The sequence below is a fragment of the Lissotriton helveticus genome, chromosome 3_1 (genome assembly GCF_964261635.1).
Source record: "Lissotriton helveticus chromosome 3_1, aLisHel1.1, whole genome shotgun sequence".
NCBI lineage: Eukaryota > Metazoa > Chordata > Amphibia > Caudata > Salamandridae > Lissotriton > Lissotriton helveticus.
The window spans coordinates 689,904,282-689,928,937 of NC_136061.1; positions in this window are offsets into that span (position 1 = coordinate 689,904,282).

A 24,656-nucleotide genomic window follows, 5' to 3' on the forward strand; every position below is an offset into this window, starting at 1 on the left:
CTTGGACTATTGACATCTTCATTTACATGAATGTCTAGGGTACTGAAATCACGCAAGTCTTGTTCAATTAATTCTTGAAGCAATTCTGTTTGAGAAAGTGAAAACATATGTTTACTGTGCAGAATGTTTTGTAAATGTTTCAAATAAAATTAAGCAAGTTTATGAGTACTGTCTTCAAAGACATTGCTTATTTTTCAATATATGTACTCTCTGTGTCACCAAAATTTACAAACATGACTTTCACCCTACAAGTCAAAGATAGGAACTACACTACCCAAAATGCGGTGCTTAAAGCATGTTTAGGTTTCTACCCTGAAGCTGGCAACTTTAGTGGATGTGATGGACTTATTAATTGGTGTTTTGAAAAACATGCTTCTCCAAAGTACACTTTCACAAACTACAGAAGTATTTCTAGCAATTCACTTGTCAATCATCTTACATTTAGCCTTACCTTCAGAAGGGGTAATGAGATCAGACGTGTCTATGTTCATGACACCCACAACTGCCTCAGTCAAAAGAGTCCCTTCAACAAGGTCTTCCAAAGGGGTTGTGGGAATGTCTTTGGGGGGACTACCTCCTGTTTTATTTGCAGATTTCACTCTTGACGCAATCTTCTCCTTTGCGCGACTACGCAAGTCATACCACCTCTTCTGTAAATTGCTGATTTCACGGTGCGCCACACCAACTGCATTAACCTTGGATTGTATGTTTAGCCACACATTTCTTTTCACAGCATCAGGCACCTTATGTGACAACTTGCCAAACAGTTGATCATGCCTGTCAGTCACCTCTTCAATAAGGATTTCAAGTTCCTTCTCTGAAAACTTAACTTTTCTTTTCCTTGAGGGCCCCTCTGCTTCTTGGTTTTCCATCTCTGACTCCTTCCAGTGAAGAACACAGACTGCAGCACCAGCAACCTTCCACAACAGCCTCAGAGACCAACTGCCAGAGCTTCAGTCAAAGGAGTTCTCAGGTGTAACTGATTGCTTTACTGGCTTTCTTGCAATCAGAGTGGTTCAATTCATCATGTGTGGTTTTTTCGCAAAATGCGAATTCGCAAATTGAGAATTCTTAACTAAGAATTTGTGTGCGATTCACATTAAAATGCGAATTTTAGCGAATCGCAAATAAAATGCGAAAATATTCATGAATAGACATTTGCGATTTCTTATTTGCGATTCCTTAAAAATCGCAAATAAGAAATCGCAATCACTAACATTGATGCATGTGGGCCATAGTGTGCTAGTTTGACAGTACTCTGCACTTGGAAATTGCAAGGCGTGTTACAGGACATCTTTTGTCATATTTCAGGCGTAGCTAACAGGCGTAAGTCATGGCTTTCTGCCAAGCTCATACTTAGAACACGAAGGGTATGGCCAAAAGCCATGGGTACAGCGGGTACGAGAAAAATATCCAACATGTATTGCATGTTTTACCTGATTTTGGCCCAAATCTTCTGTTTCAAATAGGCATACATGTAAATATGCCAGACTTGGGCAATGGACAAACGTGCTGAGCATCACATGCACGGATGCCACATGCATGTCCACAAAACAACTAGGCTTGGCCATCTAAAATCCCACCTTCCTGGTTAAGACATTGCCAGAGTTTGTTCTCACAAAAATCTTCTTGTTCGAGAAAAATATATACTACAAAGTGGGTGGAAGTTCAGTGTGCACAACAATTACCTAAAGTCTGGCTTGTTTATATTCACCCCACTTTGAAGCAGAGAATATTTACGCCACAATTCTTCCTTTTTCACATAACATGGTACTAATTCATGGTTATATTGATGGTATCCTAGTCATTGGGAGTGGTAACTAGGATCGAAAAACCATCCTAGGATGGTTAAACCAGAAAAAAATCCCCATCTACATTTTACTATGTCGATAAGTAAAGAGACGATGCCCTTTCTAGTTCTACTTATTAAGGCAAAACAAGGAAAAACTAGTGAAGTCTACCGAAAGCCAGTGATAGGAATTCTCTCCCCAAAGGCTCAACTGGAAAATCGTCTGTATTGACAATACCTCTGCACTGCTCTATAATAGCAATAATTGATAAATACCGTTGCGCAGCAAAACTAAAATACCCCAAAAACCTTTGCATACATGCAGAAAAACAGATAGTAATATCAGTAGATATTCCCTTTTAGAGAATACTTATGAAATTGCTACAGATAAAATAATGTGTCACCATTTAAACCATTTCAAATGAGCTGAAAAAGAGAATTGATAAACATGGTGACACCCTAAAGAGTGGAAGGACATTTTTATGAAACACCCTTGTGTTTATTTGCAAATTGCAAGAGTTTGAGGGATAACTTGATCCACGCAAGACCACAAATTTCAAATATAGCACTGCAACTATGTAGCCCCTATCTACGCTTACTGGTCATTTTCTATGTAGTACTTGTGGGGTATCCTGCCTTACAGGAAGTACAAAAGAAATAGACTAGTCCCCGAATACCATGTGGGAACAAAGGACAAACTGCAAAATTGTGCCTGTAATTTATTTGATTACATACCCCTTTGGGTAAAGGAAGGGGTCTTTACACTGGGGTGTGGGCCCCCCTAGAGGGCCTTAACTGATCCCAGACAGGGCACCAGGTTCTGGTTAAAAGAAGTATCCTGCTGATGGCAGTGCTTTGCTATAAGCTGAAAACAAATGATCAGCAGGAAGCCACTCTGTAATGGGCCATTACTAGCATCTTTTGTCATTTATATCTGGTTGGGAGTATGTGTCAAAAGGGAAGAGACTTCAAATAGTCTTCAAACCCCCCCTTTCGTATTATTACACTGATGGTATCCCTGTGCCCGAAATTGGCCTGGGAGGAGGGCCACATGCCCCCTTCCTACAAATATTTATAGTGTTGTAAATATATTGTTCCGCCCCCCAGACCTGGCCCACCCGGGGGAAATTAATAAAAACAAGCACAGGAGACTGTGTGTTTAAAATAAAAATTGCCACGAATCATCGGCAAATTTGTGGCAACATTTAAAACAAGCATTTGCAATGCAAATTGGTCTCGCATTTGTGAGAATTAGAGATATTGGCGTTGTAAATGAGAATGTCTTTTACCCTTGTGTTTTGGATTTGGAGCGTATCTATGTGGTGAAGAGTAGATTTATGTGCCTTGGAATTGTTAGCTCTGGGATGGTGAGTGATGGAATCTTGTGGTGTGGATTTGTTTAGTGGACATTTGTGGCATGGTGTGTAATGGAAATATGTGGATAGTAATTATGTGGTATTGAGTGTACTGCAATTATGTGTAGATTAGGATTATGTATCAGAGTGTAATTATGTGGAATGTCATTTTGTGTGAGTTTGGCAGGGAGAAAGGTCTTGGTCTAGAAAGAACGCTTTTGTGTATTTGGTGTAAATCCGTTCAGTAGTTTTTGAGAAATATTGAAATTTACAGATATTGATATTTGGGAATCCGGCCATCTGATTGGCTGAGGCGTTAAGAGCACAAGCTTGCTGCTGATTGGCTGCGAGCGGTGGGAGCGGTTGCAACTAGGAAGTGTTGGCTGCCATTTTGTGATTCTGTTGAAGCGAGTAAAGGGAAAAAAGGGAGAAAAAAGTGGCAAAGAGGAGGGTAGGAGTGCTGTGAGGTATGTAGGGTGGGTAGGGTGTGCTATAGAGGGAGTGTGAAGCGAAGTATTTCCCCCTACTGGTGTGAAAGTGCTGTTTTGCCCACTGTGAGATGGTGCTGAGGTGAGGTACACTCTGGGATGAAACCGTGCGCTTAAACTGTGAGCTGAGTGGTCTGTAGCATACTGGCAGAACCGAAGTATTTACCGTTACCGGTGTGAAAGTGCTGTTTTTTGTAGAGTGAGATGGTGCAGAGCTGAAGTACCGCTAAACTCAGAGATGAAACAGTGCGCCTAAACTGTGAGCTGAGTGCTGTAAACTGATGTGCTCTGGGCGGTGTAGCATACTGGCCGAAGTGAAGTATTTACCCCTACAGGTGTGAAAGTGCTGTTTTGCCCTCTGTGAGATGGTGCGAAGGTGAGGTGCCGGTACACTTGGGGATGAAAGCGTGTGCCTAAGCTGTGAATTGAGTGCTTTGTAGTATACTGGCAGAAGCGAAGTATTTACCCTTACCGGTGTGAAAGTGCTGTTTTGTCTAGAGTGAGATGGTGCAGAGGTGAGGTACCGCTAAACTCGGGGATGAAACCGTGCGTCTAAACTGTGAGCTGAGTGCTGTAAAGTGATGTGCTCTGGGCGCTGTAGCATAGTGGGCGCTGTAGCATATCTGTGCAGGTGGTGCTAGTATGCGTTTAGAGTATAGCGGGAGTGGGAAGCAAAGTACTTAGTGGTACCGGTATGAAGACTCGGGGATGAAACTGTGAGTGTAAGTCGTGAGTTTATTGCTGTGAAGTGATGTGCTGTGGGCGCTGTAGGATACTGGCTGCTGTAGCATACCTGTGTAAGTAGGGTTAGTGTGCATTTATTCTATACAGGGAGTGTGAAACAAACTACTCACCCCTATTGGTCTGAAGAGTCGAATGTAGTGTTTTAGGAAGCCGGAATAAAGGAATAATCGTGAAGAATATAATGCAGAATGTTGCAATGCCAGAGAAGGAAAATGGTAAAATGAATTGTGACTAAGAAAGTGGTTGTGTGTAATAACGGGATGGAGTTTGAAAATTATATAGAAAATGTCTTTATTTAAGTGCCATAATTGGACCCATTGGTGCAAGAGCTAGGGTATCCAGCTGAAGCAAAGTTAAACCACTTCTGCTGTATTCAAACATAAGCTCCGGCATCGGTGAATTGTGTATTACATGTTACATTTGCATGTGAAATAAACAATAGCTATTACACTTGAATGACTCTACATTCTATAAGGAAAATAAAGGTAGGATACGATTACCACATTTATCATTTAAGAAAAAAAAGAAATAAAAAAGAAATTGCAAAATATAGTCATCAAACTTTTTAAATACCTTGGCAGTGCTTTTTTTTTAACAGAAAATGATCAACAGTAGAATAGTTAGCAATCTGTTGTACAATAGATTCAATGTGATGCGTGTCAGAATTGGTACAGTTCTACCCACATTGGAATTTGAGGATGAATACAAACATTTTGCTTCTGAGAAGCACATTCGGTACCTCTGTAGTCAAACCGTACATTATTGTCTTCAGCTGTTTCAAAAAAACATTCTTGTGTAGAGATCTAAGGCACTGAGCTTAGACAAACTCCAAACGCTTCTGCTGTAGTCAAATTAAAGCTCCTGCATCAGTGAATTGCACATTATATGTTACAGATCTATGTGACCTACAGAATAGCTATTAGACATGAATAAATAAATTGTATAATGAAAATAAAGGTAGTTTACGATTACCACACTGTGCCAACCAGTTCCTAAACAAAGTCGTCTTTTTACATTTTTATCGTGAGGTTCTGAGCAGAGGCTGACTTTGAGTAAAATTGTGTGAAAGGGCTTTGTGAATAACAGGCAGGGAGAGAGGTGTGTGCACAAAGAATATACGTGGTTTCTAAATGGGTGTCAAGTTTAGGTTAATTTTGGAAGTAAATAGCGTATTTGCATAGGCCATACATCATGATTCCTGGTTAGACAGGAGACGTAAGGGGCAACAAGGAGGATAGAGTTCAAATGTCTGAGTATACTTAGAAAATTGTTATATCAAAGTAGTAGGATTGAAGTGCATTATACAAATTTTAAAGGAAAAAGTAAAAAAAGATGGAAAAAATTCAAGAATAATGTGATTTTCTCACAAGTCTTGGAGATACCAGTCCAGAAGTTCTTCAGCGGCTTGAGATGCGTAATGTTCCAAGAGGCTATTGTTGCCATCGTGTGAGAAAAGCGAAGCGATCCAATTCATATCCTCGAAGGGACAGTAATGTTCCTCGAATGTTGGAGCGGCAATTTGAATGGGCAGGCAATCTGCGATGTTGTGAAAGGTCGCACGTTGCAGGAGATCTTTCGTGGCTGCACAGAAATCCCATTCCGCTGCGATTCCTTTTTGCATTGCATTAGCCATTGCTCGCTGCCAGAACAATCACGCTCATGGTTTTTAAGATACTCCATTACCCGCTGGATATCGGGAGTGATTTCTGAGATGTTGGAAAGGCATACATTCATTCGCCAGTTGAATGGGCACGTTTTGCAATCAAACAATGGTTGTACACATATTGCATATGTTTAGATAAATGTTATGTTGTAGCTAGCTCTGATAATAGATAGAGGCAGGTAGGCGAAAAGTTTTTCAGTTTTTTTACAGTATTGATGTAGCTTGGCGTAGAGGCGTATTCTGTCAGACATAGTTGTTACCATAGAGAGCGTAGCCATTTCTAGAAGTAGAATTAGTAGTAGGATGGCCGTAAAGAGGGTGAGAATTATGGGCACTGTTCCTGTTATTCCAGAGATGATCGAAAGAATGTCTGAATATAGTCTGGTATTAAAAGAAGAACAGTTTGAAAGCGTGTTAGAAGGCTGTAGGAGACTGTGTTAAAAACGTGTGCCAGACCTTGAGTGTGACATGTGTTGAAAATTGTGTAACAATTCACAAAGTGTAATTGGCGGTTCGTATTTAAAAGGGAGTGTATTTTATTTGAAGTTTGTGGTATCTGCAGTCGATAAATTTCCTTTGCAGAAGTTAGGGAGACTTCTGTTCTGAACAAAGGTGCTTTTAGTTTGGTTTGTTTCTTGAAATATGTTTTCAAACTAGGAATTGAACGCCATGCTAAAGTTTGGGAGTTCGTTTGTGTGGGTGGGAATAGATATTGGCACAGGAAGTTGCTGTGTTTGAAACAGTAAGGACATACTTTATGCCAGCTCACATTCCGTAGGAGTGTATGTTATTTAGAAGCAGATAACTGTCATTAGAAAGCTGTGTGAATGTTGGTGTGATTGTGGGAGTTGGTGTCCTTTTAAGAAAGGACGCAAGATTGGTGGCTGTAAGCTTAGAAGCGCTGTGTAGTTGGACAGTCTTGGATAGTAATGAATGACTGCCATTGTGGTCGCACTATTCACCTGTGAGAAAAACGTTTGTATGCTCTTTAAGACAGCGATATGTAAATGGGAAAACCACTGCTCGTGAATAAACGCGCTACATTATATAATGATATTCAGCATGACAAACAACATGTGCATGTAGCAGACACAATGACACTACATACTGTGGGAACTGTGGCTAGCCATGTATACAAAATAAACATGGCATGGCACCCCTGCCTCACTATGCAGAATGCGGGGACAGATGAGAGCAAAGTATGTGCGAAGGTGGCAAGTAATTCTTGATTATAAAAGTATACAATGTAAAGTCTTGAGGGGATGTGCTGGATAGACTTGAGTATGCAGAGCACAGACATGTACATGTCAACATACACTAATGGTCTATTGAGTGAAGTGGACAGTGGACGCAACCATGATAGTACAGTAAGTAGGGAAGATTACGGAATGGTAGCACATACGTGCCTCCCCCTGCCCCCCAAATGTTTAGGGAAGTGGGCTGGGTCGGCCTCCCCAAGGCTAGCGTAGGGGTATAAATAAAAGACACGTTTCTTTGGGTGTGGTTCTCTTCCGGATTGGCGAACGTGTCTGACAGGTCTGCGCAGCTTACACCGCCATGAGGCTGACGCTGAGAGCGAAGGTGGGTGCGTGAATAATGCTCTCAGCCTGCTGGTACTCAGAAACCCTCATGGCCCCTGTGACGCATATATGCCCCACAGTTTACCTTTCGACACCGCTGTATGTGAAAGAGGGCCCACCACATGCCGGCAAAAGCTCCTGGGCCGAGGACTGAGAGCTCGGAAGGCTCCTGAGATTAATGCTGGCTACCGCGACACAGGCACACAACGCCCAGCCTGAGGCCCAGGAGTGTGGAGTGCTCTGTATACTAGTAACACAGTACTCTGACAGGTACCGACAGTGGAACGGTGTTTTTGATACCCTAGTTGGCGATGCTAGAACTGTATCTGAGAGTGGAGATGAAGGTTCTCCTTTCGACCAGGTGGAAACAATTATGGTCCCAACCGTGGAACAGTGTCTTGATCCCACAATGGGCGATGTTAGAACTTTTTACTTTTTTCTTTATGTAATTCATACTTTTTTCTTTATGTAATTCGATGTTAGAACTGCATCTGAGAGTGGAGATGAAGGTACTCCCTTCGAACAGCTGCAACCAACTTTAGGTCCCAACAGTGGAACAGTGTTTTTGATACCATAGTTGGAGATGCTAGAACCGTATTTGAGAGTGGATGAAGGTACTCCCTTCAACCAGCTGCAACCAACTCTGTGTCCCAACAGTGGAACGTGTCTTGATCCCACGATGGACAATGTTAGAAGTGCATCTGAGAGAGGAGATGAAGGTACTCCGTTCGACCAGCTGCAACCAACTCTGGGTCCCAACAGTGGAATGGTGATTTGATCCCATAATGGATGGTGTCTGATAATACCTGCTGGTTGCTTTTCACAGAACTCCCTCTGTTGAAGTGCATCACACTCTGTGCTTCCGTAGCTAACTGCTGTACAGGATTATTGGGCTTTGTTGACTTTAGTTAGTGGACTATAGCGTGGTACAGCAGGTCTGAACAATGAAACGGGGTCTTGATTCTATGATTGAGGATGTCAGAAGTTAAAGTCTGTGATGATTTTGGTGTACCCCCTCCAATCAGGTACAACCAACTCTAGGTCCGAACAGTGAAACGGTGTATTGATCCCACAGTAGACTAAGTTAAAACTGCATCTGAGAGTGGAGATGAAGTTAATCCCTTCAACCAGCTAAAACCAACTCAGGGTCCCAATAGTGGAACGGTGTCTTGATCCCATAATGGATGATGTTAGAACTGCATCCGAGAGTGGAGATGAAGGTACTCCTGTTGTATGGCGTTTTAGGATCCGAGCGAAATTTACCGATTCATGCCCTTATATAGGTACAATTCACATTGCTCTTATATAGGCATAGAAATCATAACCAAATACAGGCATGGCTACTTCCACTCATTCCAAAAAGCCACAACGATTTCTTGGAAAACTCGGCTTCAGCAGTCAGGGACATACCATTGCTTGAATATTGATTTGTCCAAGAATTTATGGAGTTTTCAAAGAACTACCATTCCCTTTGGGTTCTTTGATGACGTTATTATGCCTGACTTTTCATCAAACTAGGCACCTTCAAGGTATAAATATGCCTACACTTGCCCTAGCAAACACACAGTGGTTCGGAGCAGCTCGACTATCTACTTGCCCGACGCAGCTCGCTACAGCATGTGCCGAAGGAAGCCGACCCTCCAGCTGATGCAATGATCGAGAAGCTGTTGTTCCTCTCGCTAAGAATCCAGCTCCAGTGTTTCCAAGCTCCCCTTGCGGGGTGTTGGGAAATCGAGTCCCGAGACAGAGATACCAGATCTACTTCATTCTAAAACCAAGGTACGGAGCTTATTAGACCCTAAGAGAAATCTTGGTTAGATTCTTGGCAAAGAAAAACGAAACCTATGTTACACTTCACTTACTTCTTCGCTCGTACTAGACTTAGGTTAGGTACATTGGGGTAGGCGTATTTTAGAAGCACCATTTGAGTACTTTTAGCCGTTGTTATTTATGTATGTATTTTATGGCTTAGAAACCATACCATGCTTTTACAGTATTATTTTATAATACTCTTCTTGCTGTACACATTATACTTTACAGCCAGTATTACGATTGTAGGAGTTCATTTCTTTTGCATGAGAAAGAAGACTGTTCAATAAATCCTTTTATTGAAAATGCCCGTCTCTCTATTTCTTTGCACCTCTGATGAAACGAAGCATGCACGATTGACTGAGTAAAGTATCTATCTATTGTTTCCACGGCTCTGAAGATAAGTTTATTCTTGGGGAAACAAAGTTGTCATGTTTATGCAGTTGTCAGAAACAAATCCCTTCTTGTTTATTCGAGAAAGTTTCTAGTGACCTCTGAGCTAGCTGGCACTCACAATTAGGTCTAATATATTCGATAGAGATCTAGTCGACCTAAGTCCTACGTCAAATCTATAGGATATATTATTCCAATGCGCAGAGCATATTGGAAATATAGGAACTACACTACATGGCACCCAATGTTTGGTAAGGCACTAATTTAATGCTAGATACGAGAGTAACTCAGTCGTGCTTTTCACAGAGACCCTTTTTCCCCGTAAAATACTCCAATAGACGTCTGGGATGGGTAAAAGGATAAAATCTCCGCCATAACTGAGTAGGACGAAAATCCTATGTATTAGTTTTTGGTTTGTTCAACGTTAAAGTGTTCCAAAATATTGTGCACCTTATCTTCGTTTCCTTGAAACTTGCTCTGCAAACGTTCAGTCAACAAAATGTCAGATAGCGACACCGAGAACGGTGGGACTGCAGGAACTGCAACCCAACCAGGTATTAACATTACAGGTTTCCAACAAGACGACCCGGATGCTATAATCATCCTGGAAAACCTAAGAAAAGCCATCACTATAAAGCTTATAACAAATGGCCTATCATCAAGAGGTGGTAGGGTAATTTTTGTCATAGAGGCACACGAATATCGGCAGACAGAGGTATTTTTATTCATGGATAGTCTGCCCTGAAGCAAATGCAGTATCGCATGTGTTTAACTTCTACAAAGTAGAGGATAATCCAATGGAATATGTTCCTTTCGAGGACATTGAAATTCCACTAACTTACCAAGAGCATCAGCTCTGGTTTAAAGGCACCCTACAACATCAAAATCACATTACCAGGCTCGGTCCATTAGGTAGAACAGGAGCAACATGGCCGGTTTTAGCCAGCTATACACCACATCCTGCCATTGAAGAAATTACAGGTGCAGAACTATTAGTTCAACTAAAACAACTAATCAAAATACATAGACAATTGGTTCAATATGTCATGCGGACTCTAACAGTCCATCGTCCTATAAGCATTCCACAACAAACCCCTCACCAGTGGTACACAAATAAAATCACACCACAGACTATACAATCAGTCATTGGTAAATTGCCCGCAAAAAGGGAACAAATTCCATTCTCAATTGCTCATAAAACTGGTAGCCAGAGAACCTCGATCGACAAACGCTGCACCGCGTTTGTCGATCGAGGTTCTCTGGCTACCATGCAGTTTCTCCGTCTCTTCAGGATACATATCTGAATTGACAGCCCTGAAGAAGTCGCATTCTTGAGACGAAACGCGTTGGCTAAAAAAGAAAAATATGCTATGATATCAGATCATTTTTCTACTGTTGGAATACTACAATTAAGAATCGAAAGTTAACTACACTCAAGTTCGGACCTGTTCATTTGGAGTGAATTCTGTCAATTAATTGAAGGACACCAAAGACTATGGAAGAGACGTATTAAAATACAATTCAAAATTTCCTGTCACTACAAAATATGGAAGAGATGGGCGGAGTACAGGGGATTGTGGCTGCAACCGCCACTACAGCGGGATGTCGCTCATGAACAATTGTCTTGAGAACCGGAGTGAGGAAAGAGTGCATCACCACTTTCAAAATGACTGTTTTGCTTGGACCTGTGTGGACATCGTGAACAGGGCTAGGGTGGGATCCGGGAGGGGGTAGTTCTTACGGGGCAGGGGGGTGGGTGTTTTCCGATAATACTGTTTCATTTGACTGCTGTATTGATTGCTATTCTAGGCATTGTGATTTTCTACTCACAGCTCCTCCGGTGTTCGGAGTACTGTGGATGTCATGCAATCTTACTCAAAACAACAATAAAATCTTGTTCTGAAAAGAAAATTCCTGTCACTAGGAAAACAATAATTTGAAGCAAATCAATGGTTTGGAAAAAACAGTTGTTGACGCAGCGTTTCGTTTTTTTGCTTTAAAACACCTTCTTCACGACAGTTTTTCTCAAAATCACATCCAAGATGTGAACAAATGATATTGGTATTTTCACTTTGATAATCCGGTCTATACCGTACTTTGAAAGTACCAGTCTTCTCATCAAGGTACACACATTGGCTAGTCAAATTCCTACGGTGTATTCATGTATACAGGAGCCACCGTTAATTTGGAAGTAGACTCGGTTAAAATAGACAAGGCGGCGAAACCCTCCAATAGCCTATTTTAACCGAGTCTACTTCAAAATTAACTGTGGCTCCTGTATACATGACATTTTTTATTGTATTTTAATATGTGTTATAATATTATTGATTTGATGCATACAATTATGTACTGTACTGAATAAACCATGTATTTTAAGAAATTTTGTTTTGGAAAAAGTTCTTAGTACTTTCATCCACCTGTTACTCTTGGATATTATGCTTTTGACATGTTGGTACTAGTTTTCTCTTCTGAGTTCTGAAAAACATAACACTATCCTACTGTTAGGTTTTCTGTATTCATTCTGTGTTAGGGACATTGTTGCTTTACTTCAATTCCCCCTGTCCCACATTGGATATAAAGGGACCTCCCTTGTTTTCTTCTCTGGTCTAAAAAACAGACATGTCGAGGATCTTGAGGACACAACTTAAGAACGGGGATTGGGCCCAGACAATGCTGGACAGCGCAGCAGAATTCACCATAGCTCGCAAGATCTTGAAGGATCATCTGGAGACAGTGGACTTGAATGAGTACATTCAAGTTGAAACAGCCGATACCAGGGTTAGCGTACCCCATAAGTTATATGAAGTAACGCTCCGGATGGAGGGGGACATAAGTAGGAAAATAAGAGCACTCTTTTGGGAGAAGCTCTCTAAGGGTTATGACATTCTTCTAGCTGAAAAAGACTGGCCACCAAAATTTGTCAGGGAGTGCCCACATGGCGAAGACATCATTATGCCAGCCTTCTCTAATCATATTCCAACTCACTTAAAATACACCTATGCCAGAAAATGGGCAGTAGCTTAGGCTCCAGCATTATATAAAAATCATGTGGGATGGGATGAGGATTCCCCTCACCATAAAATCCAGTTAAAAACTCAATCAACTGCACAGAGGCAGTACCCAGTTTAGCAAGAAGCTAAAAAACATGTCAGGGAGATATTAGATCAACTTGAATTCCAAGGGGTGATTGAAACATGCACCTCGTCAGTGAACAATCCTTTGTTTCCTGTCTACAAACCAGACAATACATATCATCTAGTCTTGGATTACAGACATTTAAACTCCTGTTGCAAAACCTTTGCTGTACAAAATGCACACAGTGCAGCACTGATGAATAACATTGTGCGTAAAAAATATAAAACCACATTAGATATTTCTAACGGTTTCTTCTGTCAAAATATTGCACCCGAAAGCAGGTACTTGACCGGTTTCTCAATTATGGGGACATAGCGTCACTTCTGTTGTCTCGCCCAGGGATTCAAGAATAGTCCGGGGTTATTTTCAGCCAGAGTAACAGAGTTACTACAAACGTATGATGATGAGGCATTATCTTATGTCGATGACAGACGATGACTTGGACAGGCACTTGAACAGAGTGAATACCATTATACTTGGATTCGCCTCTGAAGGGTACAAATTCAACTTTAAAACATCAAGTATTGCCCACCTCAACATCCTTTTTCTAGGATACGAGTTATCAGGTGAAGGCAAAAGCCTGGCAGACAACTTTTTCGAGAAGTGTGCGCTGCTCCAACCTCCAAAAACACTGAAAAACGTAGTCAATTCTAGGTTTCCTGAATTTTGGAAGAACTTACATTCTAAATTACGCAGAAAGGGATAAACCTCTCTATGAATTAAACAAACCTGATTTTAAAACAACTGATTGGACTCAAAAACACACAGAAATTTTGCATTCAGTGCAAACAGACATGTTAGCAACAACACATTTACAGACACGCGTAAACGTACGCAACCTTGTAATCCGAATCATCCCAGGAAGATGCGGATTCACGTACTTAACTTTTAATGAAGGTGAAAAAGTACCAATTGCTTATAAATCACACTTGTACACACAAGCTGAAATGAAATTCACTTCAACAGAAAAAATTCTGTAAGCGGTTCAAACTGCAGTACGAAAAGAGAGAGCCCTCGCACAGGGAAAACGCATAATGGTCGTTACTCCTGTACCTGCCTTGGAGGCAGTGACAAAAGCAGGCATTCCCAATGCAAAGGCTTTACATCCAATATGGATACAATGGGTTAACTCTCTTGCTGCAACAGACGTCTAATACGTTTTTTACCACTATTTGAAAACTCAAGAATTTCTACAATACGAACAAGAATGTCCTCTGCCCACTGAGATTCTGCCTCTAGACCAATATGAATGTATAATTTATACAGACGGATCAGCACAACCCGCTATTGGGCGTAAACAGGCTTATAGTGCTGCGTGTGCAATTGTTAAAGATCACTGGCGCGATGGTAAATTCTGACCTATGGTCACAAAAACACAATCTTTTGGAGACTGTACAGCTCAGCGAACTGAACTACAGGCTTTCAAGATGGCGCTTGAAAATACTGATTGCAAATTCCCCACACTCATAGTGTGCGATTCGTATTACTGCGTTCAATCTTACAATGCATACTTGCAGAATTGGATTCAAAACGGTTTCAAAGGTGCAAAAAGTGGCACAATCAAGTACAAGTTGCTTTGGGAACTAGTTCAATTACAGAAAGAACTAAAGAAGACTCACGTGATCCATACACTGTGTCATCAGCGTGATGGCGTTCACGTTGCAGGGAATTCATTGGCTGATGAAGCCGCAAAGGCAGCTGTGCAAACGGCTTCCATAGCTGCAATCGCCCGTTCTAAAACAAAAATAGACAGGGAAATAATGCAGGCTGTTGTCGCTTCCAATAAAGACAGCGGTAACACATTTCCCAAAGGCTTTCCACTCAAGTACTCATATATAACTGATGCAAATAATGTTCCTTTTGCTCGAATCCCTGGAGTGGGGGATAGAGTAATTCCAAACATGCAGCACAGCTTAGGGCTAATCTTAGCAGCACATGAAGGGCTTGCCTCTGCACACGCAGGTGTTTCTGCTACAGTGTCATTATTAAAACAAAGATACTAGTGGCCGCGCATGAGGAAACAGACCAGAAACTATGTTTTGGAATGTGAAATCTGCCAGAAAATGAAGGTTTCAACAGTGAAACGCCCGGCGCAGACGGCCCTTTTAGTTTCAGATAAACCATTAGCATGCATTTACCTGGACCACTGTGGTCCCTTGCAGAGGGCTGGTAACTATAAATATATCATGGTCGCAGTGGATTCATGTTCATACAAATCAACAAAAGAGTGACTAATAAAGTAAAAAAAGAGAAGGAGACAGGGAAAAGGTAGCAAAATCAAGAATTGAAGAGATTACTACCAAATAGGCCCAAGTGACAGACCCAAAAGGACAATACTATAGTGGGTTGAGCGTGCACAGTGTAGAAAAAAGAACCCTCAGGCACCAACTGGGAGTCGGTTGCCAGTTATCTTCATTGGGTTCCTATTTGGAAAATACCACGCCCCCCTGCCACGAGCCTAAGAGGCGTTTCTCATTTCTCGGACGAATTCTGCATCATTCACAAAGTGCAGGGAATACATGAAGAAGTCCCTATGCACCGATTACATACAAGTTTGTAATTGTTGTGTTTGTCCCGCCTTATTTGTCAGTGACGCCTTAGCGTGCGCCACCTATGAGGTGAGGTCTGTCTTGGTCCTGACGAATGCTGAGCTGAATTTTGGCTCAATATAGCAGAAACGTGTCGAACTATTTTTTGTATGTTTATCTGTATGGGACATTTTGGTTCAAATTAATTTAACCTCTTTTGATGTCCGTCTTTCACCATTGTTTTTAATGGAGTCAGAGCTACCCCTTCATTAAAAGGGTTTGGGGAGTAGCCCGTGCTCCTTTTAACTCACTTTCTCATCACTGTTGGAGATAATTTTTCCAAATAGGAACCCAATGAAGATAACTGGCAACCGACTCCCAGTTGGTGCCTGAGGGTTCTTTTTTCTACACTGTGCACGCACAACCCACTATAGTATTGTCCTTTTGGGGTTGTCACTTGGGCCTATTTGGTAGTAATCTCTTCAATTCTAGATTTTACTACCTTTTCCCTGTCTCCTTCTCTTTTTTGACTTTATTAGTCACTCTTTTGTTGATTTGTATGAGTATCTCTAAGGGGTATAAGAGTGCCTTCCTCACCCTTTCTCTCTTGTTGTTTCATGAGCGCAGTGGATTCATGCTCAAGATTCATTTGGATGTGGCCTCAGCGCTCGGCTGACGCCCGAACTGTTATAAAAGATTTGCGAGTCTTTATTGGCACATATGCAGTCGGCACGCTACATTCTGACCAGGGTCCTGCGTTTAGCTCTCGAGCTTACAAGGAGGCCATGGCCTGTTGTAGACGAATCTAGGACTCTAGTTAAATATTCCCGATTCATGTCCTTATGTGGTTATATCAAATCATATCCTTATATAGCATAAGAATCATACTCATATTAAGACATAGCCAATGCAGTCCAAATATGGTAAGGCTACTCCCATAGACTCCTAGAAAGCACAATGTGTTCTTAAACAAACCAAGCCTCCAGCAGCCCGGGAATTCCCCCTGCTTCTGTATTGATTTGTCCTAGAACTCCCAGAGTCCTGAAAGAACTGCGAGTTCTTAGTGACGTCTTATGTCTAACCTTACCTCAAACTCGGCACCTTCCAGGTATAAATATACCAGCATCTGCCCTAGCAAAACACACGGTGGCTTGGAGCAGATACTATCAACTTGCCCGATGCCCTGCTGTAGCAAGTGCCGAAGGAAGCCGACCCTCCTACTGACGCAGTGAGAGAGACGCTGTCTTTTCTCCTGCCGAGAAATCCAGCTCCATTGTTTCCCTTTTCACCCTTGCGGGTTGCTGGGAGATCGAGTCCTGAGAGAGAGATACAAGACCTCCTTCATTCTATAGCCACGGTACGGAGCTGATTAGACCCTTAGAGAATTCTTGATTTAGATTCTTGGCAGAAACTATCTTAACTCAAACTACATCTCACTTACTCCTTCCCTGTACTAGGCTTAGGTTAGGTAAACCGGGGTAGGCGTATCTTAGAAGCACCAGTTGAGTACGTTTAGTCATTATTTTTTCATTGTATGTATTTTATCCATTTTAAACACCGTATGGCTTAGAAACCATACTATGCTTTTACAGTACTATTTTATACTACTCCTTTTACTGTACGCACTTTACTTCATGACAAGTATTGCAATTGTAGCAATTCACTTCTCTTGCATGAGAAAGAAGACATTTTCAATAAATAACCTCTTTTATTAAAAACGCCCGTCTCTCTGTTTCTCTGTACTTCTGGTGAAACTAAGCATGCACGATTGACTGAGTAAAATAGCTATCTATTGTTTCCACGACTCTGGAGGTATACTCCGTATTCTTAAGGGAGCAAAGTTGTCATGTTTATGCGGTGTTCAGAAACTAATCCCTTCTTGTGAATTCGAGAAAGTTTCTAGTGACCTCTGAGCTAGCTGGCATTCATAATTAAGTCTAACATATTCAATAGAGACCTAGTCGACCTAAGTCCTACGTCTAAACTATCGTTTATGTTATTCCAATGCGCAGAGCCTATTGGGAATATAGGAACTACACTACAAGGCGCCCAACATTTGGTAAGGCGATAATTTAACGCTAGATACTGGAGTAATTCAGTCGTGCACGGTGTTCGGAGTACTGTGGATGTCATGCAATCTTACTCAAAACAACAATAAAATCTTGTTCTGAAAAAAAAAAAAAGAAAATTCCTGTCACTAGGAAAACAATAATTTGAAGCAAATCAATGGTTTGGAAAAAACAGTTGTTGACGCAGCGTTTCGTTTTTGTGCTTTAAAACACCTTCTTCACGACAGTTTTTCTCAAAATCACATCCAAGATGTGATTAAATGATATTGGTATTTTCACTTTGATAATCCGGTCTATACCGTACTTTGAAAGTACCAGTCTTCTCATCAAGGTACACACATTGGCTAGTCAAATTCCTACGGTGTATTCATGTATACAGGAGCCACCGTTAATTTGGAAGTAGACTCGGTTAAAATAGACAGGGCGGCGAAACCCTCCAATAGCCTATTTTAACCGAGTCTACTTCAAAATTAACTGTGGCTCCTGTATACATGACATTTTTTATTGTATTTTAATATGTGTTATAATATTATTGATTTGATGCATACAATTATGTACTGTACTGAATAAACCATGTATTTTCAGAAATTTTGTTTTGGAAAAAGTTCTTAGTACTTTCATCCACCTGTTACTCTTGGATGTTATGCTTTTGACATGTTGGTACTAGTTTTCTCTTCTGAGTTCTGAAAAACATAACACTATCCTACTGTTAGGTTTTCTGTATTCATTCTGTGTTAGGGACATTGTTGCTTTACTTCAATTCCCCCTGTCCCACATTGGATATAAAGGGACCTCCCTTGTTTTCTTCTCTGGTCTAAAAAACAGACATGTCGAGGATCTTGAGGACACAACTTAAGAACGGGGATTGGGCCCAGACAATGCTGGACAGCGCAGCAGAATTCACCATAGCTCGCAAGATCTTGAAGGATCATCTGGAGACAGTGGACTTGAATGAGTACATTCAAGTTGAAACAGCCGATACCAGGGTTAGCGTACCCCATAAGTTATATGAAGTAACGCTCCGGATGGAGGGGGACATAAGTAGGAAAATAAGAGCACTCTTTTGGGAGAAGCTCTCTAAGGGTTATGACATTCTTCTAGCTGAAAAAGACTGGCCACCAAAATTTGTCAGGGAGTGCCCACATGGCGAAGACATCATTAGGCCAGCCTTCTCTAATCATATTCCAACTCACTTAAAATACACCTATGCCAGAAAATGGGCAGTAGCTTAGGCTCCAGCATTATATAAAAATCATGTGGGATGGGATGAGGATTCCCCTCACCATAAAATCCAGTTAAAAACTCAATCAACTGCACAGAGGCAGTACCCAGTTTAGCAAGAAGCTAAAAAACATGTCAGGGAGATATTAGATCAACTTGAATTCCAAGGGGTGATTGAAACATGCACCTCGTCAGTGAACAATCCTTTGTTTCCTGTCTACAAACCAGACAATACATATCATCTAGTCTTGGATTACAGACATTTAAACTCCTGTTGCAAAACCTTTGCTGTACAAAATGCACACAGTGCAGCACTGATGAATAACATTGTGCGTAAAAAATATAAAACCACATTAGATATTTCTAACGGTTTCTTCTGTCAAAATATTGCACCCGAAAGCAGGTACTTGACCGGTTTCTCAATTATGGGGACATAGCGTCACTTCTGTTGTCTCGCCCAGGGATTCAAGAATAGTCCGGGGTTATTTTCAGCCAGAGTAACAGAGTTACTACAAACGTATGATGATGAGGCATTATCTTATGTCGATGACAGACGATGACTTGGACAGGCACTTGAACAGAGTGAATACCATTATACTTGGATTCGCCTCTGAAGGGTACAAATTCAACTTTAAAACATCAAGTATTGCCCACCTCAACATCCTTTTTCTAGGATACGAGCCAAAAGCCTGGCAGACAACTTTTTCGAGAAGTGTGCGCTGCTCCAACCTCCAAAAACACTGAAAAACGTAATCAATTCTAGGTTTCCTGAATTTTGGAAGAACTTACATTCTAAATTACGCAGAAAGGGATAAACCTCTCTATGAATTAAACAAACCTGATTTTAAAACAACTGATTGGACTCAAAAACACACAGAAATTTTGCGTTCAGTGCAAACAGACATGTTAGCAACAACACATTTACAGACACGCGTAAACGTACGCAACCTTGTAATCCGAATCATCCCAGGAAGATGCGGATTCACGTACTTAACCTTTAATGAAGGTGAAAAAGTACCAATTGCTTATAAATCACACTTGTACACACAAGCTGAAATGAAATTCACTTCAACAGAAAAAATTCTGTAAGCGGTTCAAACTGCAGTACGAAAAGAGAGAGCCCTCGCACAGGGAAAACGCATAATGGTCGTTACTCCTGTACCTGCCTTGAAGGCAGTGACAAAAGCAGGCATTCCCACATCCAAGATGGATACAATGGGTTAACTCTCTTGCTGCAACAGACGTCTAATACGTTTTTTACCCCTATTTGAAAACTCAAGAATTTCTACAATACGAACAAGAATGTCCTCTGCCCACTGAGATTCTGCCTCTAGACCAATATGAATGTATAATTTATACAGACGGATCAGCACAACCCGCTATTGGGCGTAAACAGGCTTATAGTGCTGCGTGTGCAATTGTTAAAGATCACTGGCGCGATGGTAAATTCTGACCTATGGTCACAAAAACACAATCTTTTGGAGACTGTACAGCTCAGCGAACTGAACTACAGGCTTTCAAGATGGCGCTTGAAAATACTGATTGCAAATTCCCCACACTCATAGTGTGCGATTCGTATTACTGCGTTCAATCTTACAATGCATACTTGCAGAATTGGATTCAAAACGGTTTCAAAGGTGCAAAAAGTGGCACAATCAAGTACAAGTTGCTTTGGGAACTAGTTCAATTACAGAAAGAACTAAAGAAGACTCACGTGATCCATACACTGTGTCATCAGTGTGATGGCGTTCACGTTGCAGGGAATTCATTGGCTGATGAAGCCGCAAAGGCAGCTGTGCAAACGGCTTCCATAGCTGCAATCGCTCGTTCTAAAACAAAAATAGACAGGGAAATAATGCAGGCTGTTGTCGCTTCCAATAAAGACAGCGGTAAAACATTTCCCAAAGGCTTTCCACTCAAGTACTCATATATAACTGATGCAAATAATGTTCCTTTTGCTCGAATCCCTGAAGTGGGGGATAGAGTAATTCCAAACATGCAGCACAGCTTAGGGCTAATCTTAGCAGCACATGAAGGGCTTGCCTCTGCACACGCAGGTGTTTCTGCTACAGTGTCATTATTAATACAAAGATACTAGTGGCCGCGCATGAGGAAACAGACCAGAAACTATGTTTTGGAATGTGAAATCTGCCAGAAAATGAAGGTTTCAACAGTGAAACGCCCGGCGCAGACGGCCCTTTTAGTTTCAGATAAACCATTAGCATGCATTTACCTGGACCACTGTGGTCCCTTGCAGAGGGCTGGTAACTATAAATATATCATGGTCGCAGTGGATTCATGTTCATACAAATCAACAAAAGAGTGACTAATAAAGTAAAAAAAGAGAAGGAGACAGGGAAAAGGTAGCAAAATCAAGAATTGAAGAGATTACTACCAAATAGGCCCAAGTGACAGACCCAAAAGGACAATACTATAGTGGGTTGAGCGTGCACAGTGTAGAAAAAAGAACCCTCAGGCACCAACTGGGAGTCGGTTGCCAGTTATCTTCATTGGGTTCCTATTTGGAAAATACCACGCCCCCCTGCCACGAGCCTAAGAGGCGTTTCTCATTTCTCGGACGAATTCTGCATCATTCACAAAGTGCAGGGAATACATGAAGAAGTCCCTATGCACCCATTACATACAAGTTTGTAATTGTTGTGTTTGTCCCGCCTTATTTGTCAGTGACGCCTTAGCGTGCGCCACCTATGAGGTGAGGTCTGTCTTGGTCCTGACGAATGCTGAGCTGAATTTTGGCTCAATATAGCAGAAACATGTCGAACTTTTTTTGTATGTTTATCTGTATGGGACATTTTGGTTCAAATTAATTTAACCTCTTTTGATGTCCGTCTTTCACCATTGTTTTTAATGGAGTCAGAGCTACCCCTTCATTAAAAGGGTTTGGGGAGTAGCCCGTGCTCCTTTTAACTCACTTTCTCATCACTGTTGGAGATAATTTTTCCAAATAGGAACCCAATGAAGATAACTGGCAACCGACTCCCAGTTGGTGCCTGAGGGTTCTTTTTTCTACACTGTGCACGCACAACCCACTATAGTATTGTCCTTTTGGGCTTGTCACTTGGGCCTATTTGGTAGTAATCTCTTCAATTCTAGATTTGACTACCTTTTCCCTGTCTCCTTCTCTTTTTTGACGTTATTAGTCACTCTTTTGTTGATTTGTATGAGTATCTCTAAGGGGTATAAGAGTGTCTTCCTCACCCTTTCTCTCTTGTTGTTTCATGTGCGCAGTGGATTCATGCTCAAGATTCATTTGGATGTGGCCTCAGCGCTCGGCTGACGCCCGAACTGTTATAAAAGATTTGCGAGTCTTTATTGGCACATATGCAGTCGGCACGCTACATTCTGACCAGGGTCCTGCGTTTAGCTCTCGAGCTTACAAGGAGGCCATGGCCTGTTGTAGACGAATCTAGGACTCTAGTTAAATATTCCCGATTCATGTCCTTATGTGGGTATATCAAATCATATCCTTATATAGGCATAAGAATCATACTCATATTAAGACATAGCCAATGCAGTCCAAATATGGTAAGGCTACTCCCATAGACTCCTAGAAAGCACAATGTGTTCTTAAACAAACCAAGCCTCCAGCAGCCCGGGAATTCCCCCTGCTTCTGTATTGATTTGTCCTAGAACTCCCAGAGTCCTGAAAGAACTGCGAGTTCTTAGTGACGTCTTATGTCCAACCTTACCTCAAACTCGGCACCTTCCAGGTATAAATATACCAGCATCTGCCCTAGCAAAACACACGGTGGCTTGGAGCAGATCGACTATCTACTTGCCCGATGCCCTGCTGTAGCAAGTGCCGAAGGAAGCCGACCCTCCTACTGACGCAGTGAGAGAGACGCTGTCTTTTCTCCTGCCGAGAAATCCAGCTCCATTGTTTCCCTTTTCACCCTTGCGGGTTGCTGGGAGATCGAGTCCTGAGAGAGAGATACAAGACCTCCTTCATTCTATAGCCACGGTACGGAGCTGATTAGACCCTTAGAGAATTCTTGATTTAGATTCTTGGCAGAAACTATCTTAACTCAAACTACATCTCACTTACTCCTTCCCTGTACTAGGCTTAGGTTAGGTAAACCGGGGTAGGCGTATCTTAGAAGCACCAGTTGAGTACGTTTAGTCATTATTTTTTCATTGTATGTATTTTATCCATTTTAAACACCGTATGGCTTAGAAACCATACTATGCTTTTACAGTACTATTTTATACTACTCCTTTTACTGTACGCACTTTACTTCATGACAAGTATTGCAATTGTAGCAATTTACTTCTCTTGCGTGAGAAAGAAGACATTTTCAATAAATAACCTCTTTTATTAAAAACGCCCGTCTCTCTGTTTCTCTGTACTTCTGGTAAAACTAAGCATGCACGATTGACTGAGTAAAATAGCTATCTATTGTTTCCGCGACTCTGGAGGTATACTCCATATTCTTAAGGGAGCAAAGTTGTCATGTTTATGCGGTGTTCAGAAACTAATCCCTTCTTGTGAATTCGAGAAAGTTTCTAGTGACCTCTGAGCTAGCTGCCATTCATAATTAAGTCTAACATATTCAATAGAGACCTAGTCGACCTAAGTCCTACGTCTAAACTATCGTTTATGTTATTCCAATGCGCAGAGCCTATTGGGAATATAGGAACTACACTACAAGGCGCCCAACATTTGGTAAGGCGATAATTTAACGCTAGATACTGGAGTAACTCAGTCGTGCTTTTCACACAGACCCCTTTTTCCCGTAAAAACTCCAATAGACGTCTGGAGTGGGTGAAAGGTTAATATCCGCCAAAACTTAGTAGGAGGAGAATCCTATGTATTAGTGTTTGGTTTAGTCAACTTTGAAGGATACAATGTTCCAAAATATTGTGCACCTAATCTTTGTTTCCTTGAAACTTGCTCTGCAAACTTTCTGTCAGCAAAATGTCGGAAAGTGACGACGAAAGGGAAAGAGCTAGAATAGCAGCGCAAGCTGTCTTAGATGCCACAGCCCTCCAAAATGACCCGGAGGCAATAAACATCCCGGTAAATGTAAGAAAGAGTGTAACTTACAAACTTATAAATAATGGAGTATCATCAAGAGGTGGTACAGTCATATTTGTGGTTGAGGCACATGAAGATCGGCAGACAGAGATATTCTATTCATGGATAACTTTTTGAGCAGCAAATGCTGTGACACACGAGTTCCACTACTACAAAGCAGAGGAACCTCCAGCGGAATACGTTCCTTTCGAGGACGTTGAAATTCCCCTAACTTACCAAGAGCATCAGCTCTGGTTTAATGGCGCCCTAAAACATCAAAATCACATTACCAGGCTCGGTCCACTAGGTAGACCAGGAGCCAGATGGCCGGTTCTAGCAAGCTATACACCACATCCTGACATTAAGGGAATGTCAGACAGAGAACTTTTAGTTCAGCTAAAACAATTAATTAAAATACATAGACAATTGCTCCAATATGTCATGCGGACTTTAACAGTCCAACCAGCAATAAAAATTCCACAGCACACCCCTCACCAGGGGAACACAAATAAAATAACACCACAGACTATACAATCAGTCATTGGCAAATTATCTGCAAAGCGGGAACAAATTCCGTTCTGGTTAGCTCAAAAAATTACTCAAATAGAGGCAGTATTTCCTGATACTACACCTCATGAAAAACACAGAATTCTGACAATCTGTCTACCAATGGGGATCGCACCACATATGGAGGACTGTGACACTTGGGGAACAGTCTTTGCTTCAATATACACAAAAACACATGGTGTTCCGTCTATGGCGGTTATACCAGACGTACTAAGACAGATTCAAAATTAATACGGTTCAGCGCCTGCTTTAATCTATGTATGAAATTACTGAAAGACTT